Below are 9,035 nucleotides of genomic sequence, written 5' to 3'. Positions count from 1 at the left end.
TGCACCAGTCGGTCCGGTATGCATTATAGTTTGCCTCGACGTCCTGGAGCTGTTGCTGAAGGTCGGAGAACTTCTTCGACCATTCTCGATCGTGGTCGGCCCGAGTCGAAAGCCAGGATGAGCTTCCTTCCACCTGGCCGATCTTCTCCCGTGCAGCCGACAGCTCCACTCCAAGAGAGCTGATGTTGGAAGCCTGAGCCCAACATCGATCGCTGGCGTGCTTCTTATGTTCCTCGAGCTCCTTCTCGAAGTTCGCTTTCCTCCGGCTGTAATCCATGATCCCTTTCACGTGGAGGTTCCGAAAGTAGGTGGCCTCCGTAGTGGCCTCTGAGTGGCTCTCCCTCAGCCTGCGAAGCTCATCCTCCATCTCCCTCGATTTTTCTGTTAGATGACGGACTTTCTTCCTCAGATGTCGGATTGTGGACCTCAGCGGAAGAAAAAGTACTTTCTTCACTTCCTTCGTGGAAAAGGGTGTCGGGTCGACTAGTAAGAATTAATTGGATTCCTGTTTCAAACCCAACCATTTCTACAATGGGAGAACCCAATCAACCCCAAACCCTTAAGGATTTATGTTATCCAGTCGGTTCCGTCCAACCTTCTTGCATCAGGTTGCCCCAACCCACTGTAAAAAACTTTGAAATTAAACCTCAAATCATTAATATGCTTCCAAAATTCATGAAAATAGAGGATGCATACATATTCATTAGAGAGTTTGAAGAGGTTTGTGCAACCATGAGGCTGCAACAACTGTCAGAGGACGAGGTTAAACTAAGACTGATCAATTTTGCCCTTAAGGACAATGCTAAAAAGTGGCTCTATAGTCTTCCAAACCAATCTGTCACAACTTGGGAGGGTTTTGTAAGAGTGTTCCTAAATAAGTTCTTCCTCCATCACAAAATAGCTAGGATTAGGAATGAGATAAACCAATTTTACCAACTAGCTGGAGAATCATTCTGGAAATACTTCGATCGCTTTAAGAACCTCTTGACCCAATGCCCACACCATGGAATACAAATCTGGAGGCTATGCCAGATAATTTATGAAGGACTAGATTCAAATTCTAGAACTATGCTAGAGTCCATGTGCCAAGGTCAATTCATGTACAAAGAACCCACTGAAGCTTGGCAATTTCTAGAAGACCTATTTTTTTTTTATTTTAATTTTTTTTTCAATCAAGTTTTCAATCAAAAGAAGAGAAAAGAAAAGAAAAAGAGTATTGACTAAGGTTTTCCTAATTTTAGACAGCTCCTAACTGTCAAGGTCGCCTTCGAGCACTCCAAGTTCGAAATCGGGGAACCTCCCACCAATCTTACACTTATCTGGCTGATTCGGTTAGCCGATTTTGAACTTGGAGTGCTCGAAGGCGACTTTGACAGTTAGGAGCTGTCTAAAATTAGGAAAACCTTAGTCAATACTCTTTTTCTTTTCTTTTCTCTTCTTTTGATTGAAAACTTGATTGAAAAAAAAATTAAAATTAAAAAAAAAATTTGGTGCGTAGTCGTTGATAGCACCAAAAATAACTCTACTCACTACGTAGGTAGGATGAGTCGAGATCGTATCCTCAGGGACTTTGGGCTAAGTTGAGATTGCAAGATAAAAGAAAGAAGCGTTATTTTTGATTTAGAAAATAAATTATCTTAAAATTTAGATAATTAGAGAAAAAAAGAGCTCGGGAGTTTTGAATTACTTTGCACTAGCAGAGTTGTATCTCTTTTTTTTTAATTAAATGGATACGATTAATCTTAGAAAAAATATCTGTCTTTTCTCGGCACGCTCCGTACCCGTATATCACGGCACGTCTCTGAAAAGTATTAGGTAAACAACTCTTCTTTCCTCGGCACGCCCCGTACCCGTAGATCACGGTGCGTCTCCGAAAAGTAAAAGTTATTTCTAATATTAATCTAACAATAAAGCATACATAAAAGCATATAAAGGAGAGCAAATAAAAAACTCATGACGATTTAAATAAAAAACATAATCTTTATTGCATATAAAGAAATACAGAAAAGTTTAGAACAATAAACCATCTCTGTGTCGTTATAAAATTTTTTCTCCACTCCCGAGACTGCTAGCCTAGCTGCTCATGAAGTAGTCCCTTTCTATCCCTCTATGCAAGGCTCTAGAAGAATTTCTGGGCTCCCCCCCAATGGGAATACAAAAGTCTTTTTATAGGTGTTAGGAAGGAGGAGTTTTACATGATTTTTCGATGTGGGACTAAAGAAAATACAAATCTTTTCTTTCAAAATATTTTTAATTAATTTTTTTTCCTTTAATAAGCATCTGTTTGACCGTCATCAAAAATTCCTTGTGAACCCATCTGCCGTGCGCCCACACCCGCGCGATGCTGCACCCATGCCCGCGCTCACGGCCACGCCACGTCCATGCCTCACGCGTTCCGCATCCTGCACTGCTGCCGCGATCCGTGCCTGCGTCCGTGTCCATCCTGTGTCTGCGTCCGTCCCGCATCCGCGCGTTCACGCACCCGCCCGCGCGCTCACGCGCTCATTCGCGCACCCACGAGCTCACGCCACGTCCATTCACGCGCCCAGGAGAAAATTCAATGTGAAATAATTTTTCATATTCCAAAAAGAAACTTTTGTTTCTTCACAATGACATCTATATCTTTTTGGATTCTTTGCATAGTATCTTCATTTTCTATAATACCGTATGCGTCTTTCTTTTATTTTAATTTTGTTTTAAGTCCAATTTTCTTCAAACTTGAATCTTTTTGATCTATGAATCGGACTCTTTGTATCGACGATCATCTTTTCTGTAAAACATAAAAAAGTATTAAATTTTTAATAAATAAAATAAATTAAATATGATTTTCTGCTTTAAATGACTTAAATTAAGTGTTTATCACATCCCCCAACTTGAATTTTGCTCATCCTCGAGTAAAATAGATATATCAGTATTGTGTACCGACTCGAACTTGAATCAAAATTAGGTTAGGCATCCCAAAAGGTAGATGATACTTGGTCAGACCATTAAAGAGATATTTCATTGGATTATCAATTTGACCCAATTAGTGGCTGAGTATTAACTAAAAAAATTTCAGAACTTTTTTTTCACCAACTCCCCACTTTATTTTTTAAATCCTAGAACTTAATGGGAAAGAGGTTTATTATCTTCTTACAATTTAGTCCCCTTAATATATATATATATATATTTATTTATTTTATTTATTTATTTTTTTTATATAACATTGCCTACCTTTTTACGCGAACCACAACGCTTACTTAGGCGAAAGGGCCTGGTTACTCAGTAGGAAATCAATGTTATTTTTTTTTTCTTTTTTTTTTTTAAAAGTAAATTTTAAGGAAAATTTTTTTGCATACCTCGATCTTTCCACCTAATTTCTCATGAAGCAGATTCTTTATTGAGATCAGTAAGAAGAGGGTTGTAGAATCACTCCTAAAATTTGGTCTAGTTTAAACCCTACCATTCATTGGATTGTCTTAATAATTTATTCCTCAGTATCTCTAAAATTATCTTGACCGTTAATCATTCATTTATTAGGATGCCTAATTGACTCTTAATCAAAATAAAATTTGAATACACAAAACTAATTATTTCTGACCATACTCGAGGATTTGATTAATTTTCTTCCCCCCCAACTTAATCTACATTGTCCTCAATGGAGTAGGAAAGTAAAAATAAAAGGAGAGAGTGCACCTGAGATAATTTTGCTTCGAAAGTTGAAGATAGCTTTATTGATTAATAGACTCTTGTTCTGAATTTCTGCAGCTGCGGTAAAGTAAAAAAATATGAAATCGTTGGGTTGCCTCCCAACAAGCGCTAAATTTTACGTCTTCAGCCAGACTGAAATGAGTATTATGGCGGTTTTGGATCCACTAAATGAACAGATTCAATTAATTCTCCATCACTAATTTCATCTATGTAAGGTTTCAATCGCTGACCATTCACTTTAAAAGTGTTCCCCTGTTTAGAATTTTTGAGTTCTATAGCTCCATGAGGAAATACCTGAGTTACAATGAAAGGTCCGTCCCAACGTGAGCGAAGTTTTCCAGGAAACAGACGCAATCTAGAATTGAAGAGCAAAACTTTTTGGTTGGGCTCGAACATTTTTCGTGCAATAAATTTATCATGGTGTGCTTTAGTTCGCGCCTTATAAATTTTGACACTCTCATACGCTTCATTGCGTAGCTCTTCAAGTTCATTTAATTGGAGTCTCCTATTGGAACCTGCATTTTTCATATCAAAGTTAAATTGTCGTATGGCCCAAAATGCACGATGTTCCAATTCCATCGGCAAATGATAAATTTTTTCGAATACAAGTCGATAAGGAGACATTCCTATGGGTGTTTTAAAAGAAGTACGGTAAGCCCATAATGCATCGTCTAAGCGAAGAGACCAATCCTTTCTATCGGGCCTAACCATCTTTTCTAGGATATGTTTAATCTCCCTATTTGACACCTCTACCTGACCATTAGTTTGGGGGTGATATGGTGTGGCCACTTTGTGTGAAATATTATATTTTTTCATAAGTGCTTCAAAATATTTATTCATAAAATGAGTCCCCCCATCACTAATGATCACCCTTGGGAAGCCAAATCGACTAATGATGTTTCGTTGGATAAAACTAATTACAATTTTATTATCATTAGTCCGTGTAGCTATTGCCTCCACCCATTTTGATACGTAATCAACTGCCACCAGAATATATTCAAATCCAAATGAGGCTGAAAAAGGTCCCATGAAATCAATCCCCCAAACATCGAAGATTTCTACTACTAAAATGGGGGTCAGCGGCATCATTTCCTTCTTGGATAAATTTTCTGTTTGCTGACATCGCAGACAACTTCGGCCAAATTCATGTGCATCCTTGAAAAGCGTTGGCCAATAAAACCCACTCTGCAGTACTTTTGCTGCAGTTTTTCTTCCACTAAAATGTCCCCCACATGCCGAAGAATGGCAAAAAGTGAGAATGCTTTGGAATTCACTCTCGGAGACATAACGGCGAATAACTTGATCAGGACAGTATTTGAATAGTTCAGGTTCTTCCCAGAAATAATGTTTAATTTGCGAGAAAAATCGATCCTTTTCTTGTTTTATCTAGTGAGAAGGTACTTGTCCTGTTGACAAGTAATTGACAATATGGGCAAACCATGGAGGATGGCTAGAGGAGATTGCGAAAAGTTGTTCGTCAGAAAATTTTTCTTTGACCTCATCTATGCCTATCGTGTGTTCAACTAAGATCCTGGAGATGTGATCAGCTACCACATTCTCAGAACCCTTCTTATCTCGGATTTTCAGATCAAATTCTTGTAAAAGAAGGATCCATCTGATCAAACGCGGTTTAGTATCTTTTTTTGAGAGGAGATGTTTCAGAGCCGCATGATCAGAGTAAACTAGAACTTTAGACCCTAACAGATATGAGCAAAATTTTTCAAGGGCGAACACTACTGCTAGTAGCTCTTTTTCTGTTGTGGTGTAGTTTAATTGAGCATCGGAAAGAGTCTTGCTAGCATAATAGATCACATGTGGCTCCTTATTAATTTTTTGGCCTAAGACGGCACCTATTGTAAAGTCAGAGGCATCACACATAATCTCAAATGGAATGGACCAGTCAGGGGGTTTTATTATGGGTGCTGTTGTCAGGGCTGTTCGTAATGTGTTGAACGCTTTCAAACTGTCTTCATCAAAGACAAATGGTGTATCCTTGGCCAACAGATTGCACAAGGGTCTTGAAATCTTGCTAAAGTCTTTGATGACGCGTCTATAAAATCCGGCATGACCTAAGAAAGATCGTATTTGTCGGACCGAAGTAGGGGGTGGTAGTTTTGAAATGACCTCAACTTTGATTTTATCTACCTCGATCTCTTTTTCAGAAATAATATGTCCTAATACAATTTCTTTCCGCACCATGAAATGGCTCTTTTCTCAACTTAGGACAAGATTTGCCTCCATACACCGTTTAAGAACTTTGGTATGATTATGGAGACAATCCTCAAAGGTGGTTCCAAACACAGAAAAATCATCCATAAAAACTTCAAGACATTTATCCATCATATCCGAAAAAATAGCCAGTATGCACCGTTGAAATGTAGCGGGTGCATTGCAAAGCCCGAATGGCATACGCCGAAAAGCGAAGGTGCCATAGGGGCAGGTGAAGGTAGTCTTTTCTTGATCATCCGAAAATACAGATACTTGATTGTACCCTGAATAACCATCAAGAAAATAGTAGAAACTTTATCCTACTAACCGTTCTAGGATTTGGTTGATGAAGGGTAATGGAAAATGATCCTTCCTAGTAACGACATTCAGTTTTCTATAATCTATGCATACTCGCCATCCAGATGATATGCGAGTTGGAAGTAGTTTACCTTCTTCGTTCTCCACCACAGTAATACCAGATTTCTTAGGTACTACTTGAGTGGGACTGACCCATTTACTATCGGATATGGGGTAGATGATTCCAGCATCTAACCACTTTACCACCTCTTTCTTTACTACTTCATGCATGTTTGGGTTTAATCTCCTCTGCATATCTCGATGGGGTTTGGCAAGTTCCTCAAAATGAATATGGTGCACGTAAATTGAGGGGTCAATTCTTTTTAAATCGGCAATGGACCAACCGATAGCCTCTTTGTGTTCCTTCAGAATACCAACCAATTGTGCTTCCTGATTAGGGGTCAAGTCTGATGCAATGATTGCCGGGAGGGTGTCATTGAGTCCTAGAAATACATACTTTAGTGTAGCAGGAAGAGGTTTCAATTCTAACGTAGGTGGTGATTCTAGAGATGGGACTATTGGTGTACTGGCTAATGTGGGTAATAGCTCATACTTGATTGTCCATGGAGGAGTGGTTTTATCGTGTGGTGTATCTAACAAGATGTTAACTTCTTTTATATATTCCTCAAAGTCACACACTCCAAAGTGAGCCAAGCAAGTATCTAAGGGGTCTGGTGCTAGAATTATGGGTGTTGCATCTTCTATAATATCTTCTAGTGTATCTACTTCGAAGCAACTATCCATTAATGGTCCTTGAAAAGCACCAAACACATTCAGTCTTAGTTTCTTATTCCCAAACGATACGTCCATGACTCCTATCCTACAATTAATGCATGTATTTGCCGTAGCTAGGAAGGATCGTCCTAAGATAATGGAAATTTGTCTGGGGTTGCCACTTAATTCCATATCGAGAACCAGAAAATCAACTGAAAAGTAAAACTCATCTACCTTGCCCAAGACATCCTCAAGCATTCTACGTGGTTTCTTAATTGATCTGTCGGCTAACTGCAGTGTAACTGATGTGGGTTTCAGTTCTTCGAATCCAAAAAGTTCATACACCGAATTAGGTAAAAGATTCACACTTGCCCCTAAATCCAGAAGAGCTTTTTCAATGTGATAATCTCCTATAACACAGAAAATGATGGGGGCTCCTGGGTCCTTAAGCTTTGGAAGAGTGGCATGCTGGAAGACAGAACTAGCCTGTTCAGTGAGACGTACTTTCTTTGAGATTTGTGATCTAGATTTACGTTTTTGGGTGCACAAATCCTTCAAAAATTTGACATAAGCAGGGACCTGTTTGATTGCGTCTAGAAGGGGAAGATTAATTTGGACTTGCTTAAACAATTCCAACATCTCATCAAGTTTTTCTCCCTTCTTATCTGCAGGAATAGGGGCTTTCAGGGCATCCAAAAATGGGGCTTTAGGCAAGTAAGATGATTCCGGTGCAGTTGGTTCCTTCTCTATTTTCAGGTCCTTCTTGTTCTTGGGTGATTTGGATTCGGTTAGAGGTTTAGGATCGGTCTCATTGGTTTTACTAGTGTGTTCAATGACCTTTCCACTTCTCAGAGTCATGATTGATTTGGCATGTTCAGAAAAAACTTCTGGGGTATTAGAACTCTCAATCACAAATTGCCCTCTTGGGTTGCTCTCGGGTTGGCTAGGTAATTTTCCTCCTTCCCTCCTACTGAATGCAGTTGCTAGTTGACCTATTTGGGTCTCTAGCTTAGCAATGGATTGTGTGTGGGAGTTAAGGGTCTGAGTGTTGACTTCTAATCGTTCTAGTGCTTTCAGGACTTTTTCCTCAAAAGCTGAGCTGTGACCAGTAGTAGACGGTTGAGGAACATTTTGAAATTGATGGTATGGTCCATGCCTATATGTTGGGTCTTGATATTGAGGTTGAGGTGTGGCAGGACCAACTACTGGTTGTGGTCTCCAGAAAAAATTTGGATGGTTTCTCCAGCCGGGGTTATAAGTGTTCGAATATGGATCGTTTCCTGGTCTGCGAGCTTATTGGACTTGAGCTTGCTGAACCTGCTCGTGCACAAACTCAGGAAATTGAGGTGCGGCTGGGCATTCACTAACAAAATGGTTCGGACTTGCACACAATGCACAAACTTCTTAGATTGGGTTAGGTGGAATCAGGGATTGTCCAGTATTTAGAAAACGATCTAATTTTTGAGACAGTTCATCTATCTTTTGATGGATATCTATGGCATTTCCTACTTCATATATTCCACCTCTCTTTGGGTTTAACATGGGTTTATCTCTAATAGAGGCAGACATATGATGTAATGAATTTTCACTTAAAATTTCAAACAGTTGCCATGCCTCATCCTCACTTTTCAGCATGAATGTCCCACCGCATGATGCATCGACCATTTGTCGATGTCTTTCCGATAGCCCATCATAAAAATATTGGATTAACTGTCACTTGGGTACAGCATAGTGGAGATATTTTCTAATAAGGTCCTTTAATCTCTCCCATGTTTCATGAAATATTTCTTCATCTAATTGGAAAAAACTAGTTATGGCTTTCCTTATTTGATTAGTTTTTTCTATGGGAAAATATTTCTTGAGAAACTCTCCTTGCAACTGGTCCCAGGTTGATATAGTCATGAAATCTAAATTATGTAGCCAGTATTTGGCTTTGTCCTTAAGTGAGAAAGGAAATAATTTTAACCTAAGAGCATCATCGTAGAAGTTGTGAATTTTGACAGTTGAGCATATCTCAAGAAATTCTTCAAGATGTTTATAAGGGTCCTCATTACTAAGTCAATAAA

The 9,035-nt window shown here is 39.0% G+C and overlaps 1 non-coding gene across 1 annotated transcript; it reads left to right on the top strand.

Moving 5' to 3' along the window:
• Positions 1–8,693: 8,693 nt before the first annotated feature.
• LOC140851394 (small nucleolar RNA R71) lies at positions 8,694–8,799 on the top strand. The gene has a single exon (XR_012134147.1). It is a non-coding gene; the product is annotated as a small nucleolar RNA R71 (small nucleolar RNA).
• The last annotated feature ends 236 nt before the right edge of the window (positions 8,800–9,035 follow it).

This window comes from Elaeis guineensis, chromosome 8, assembly GCF_000442705.2.
Source record: "Elaeis guineensis isolate ETL-2024a chromosome 8, EG11, whole genome shotgun sequence".
Taxonomy (NCBI): domain Eukaryota; kingdom Viridiplantae; phylum Streptophyta; class Magnoliopsida; order Arecales; family Arecaceae; genus Elaeis; species Elaeis guineensis.
This window is presented reverse-complemented; position numbering and strand designations above follow the sequence as displayed.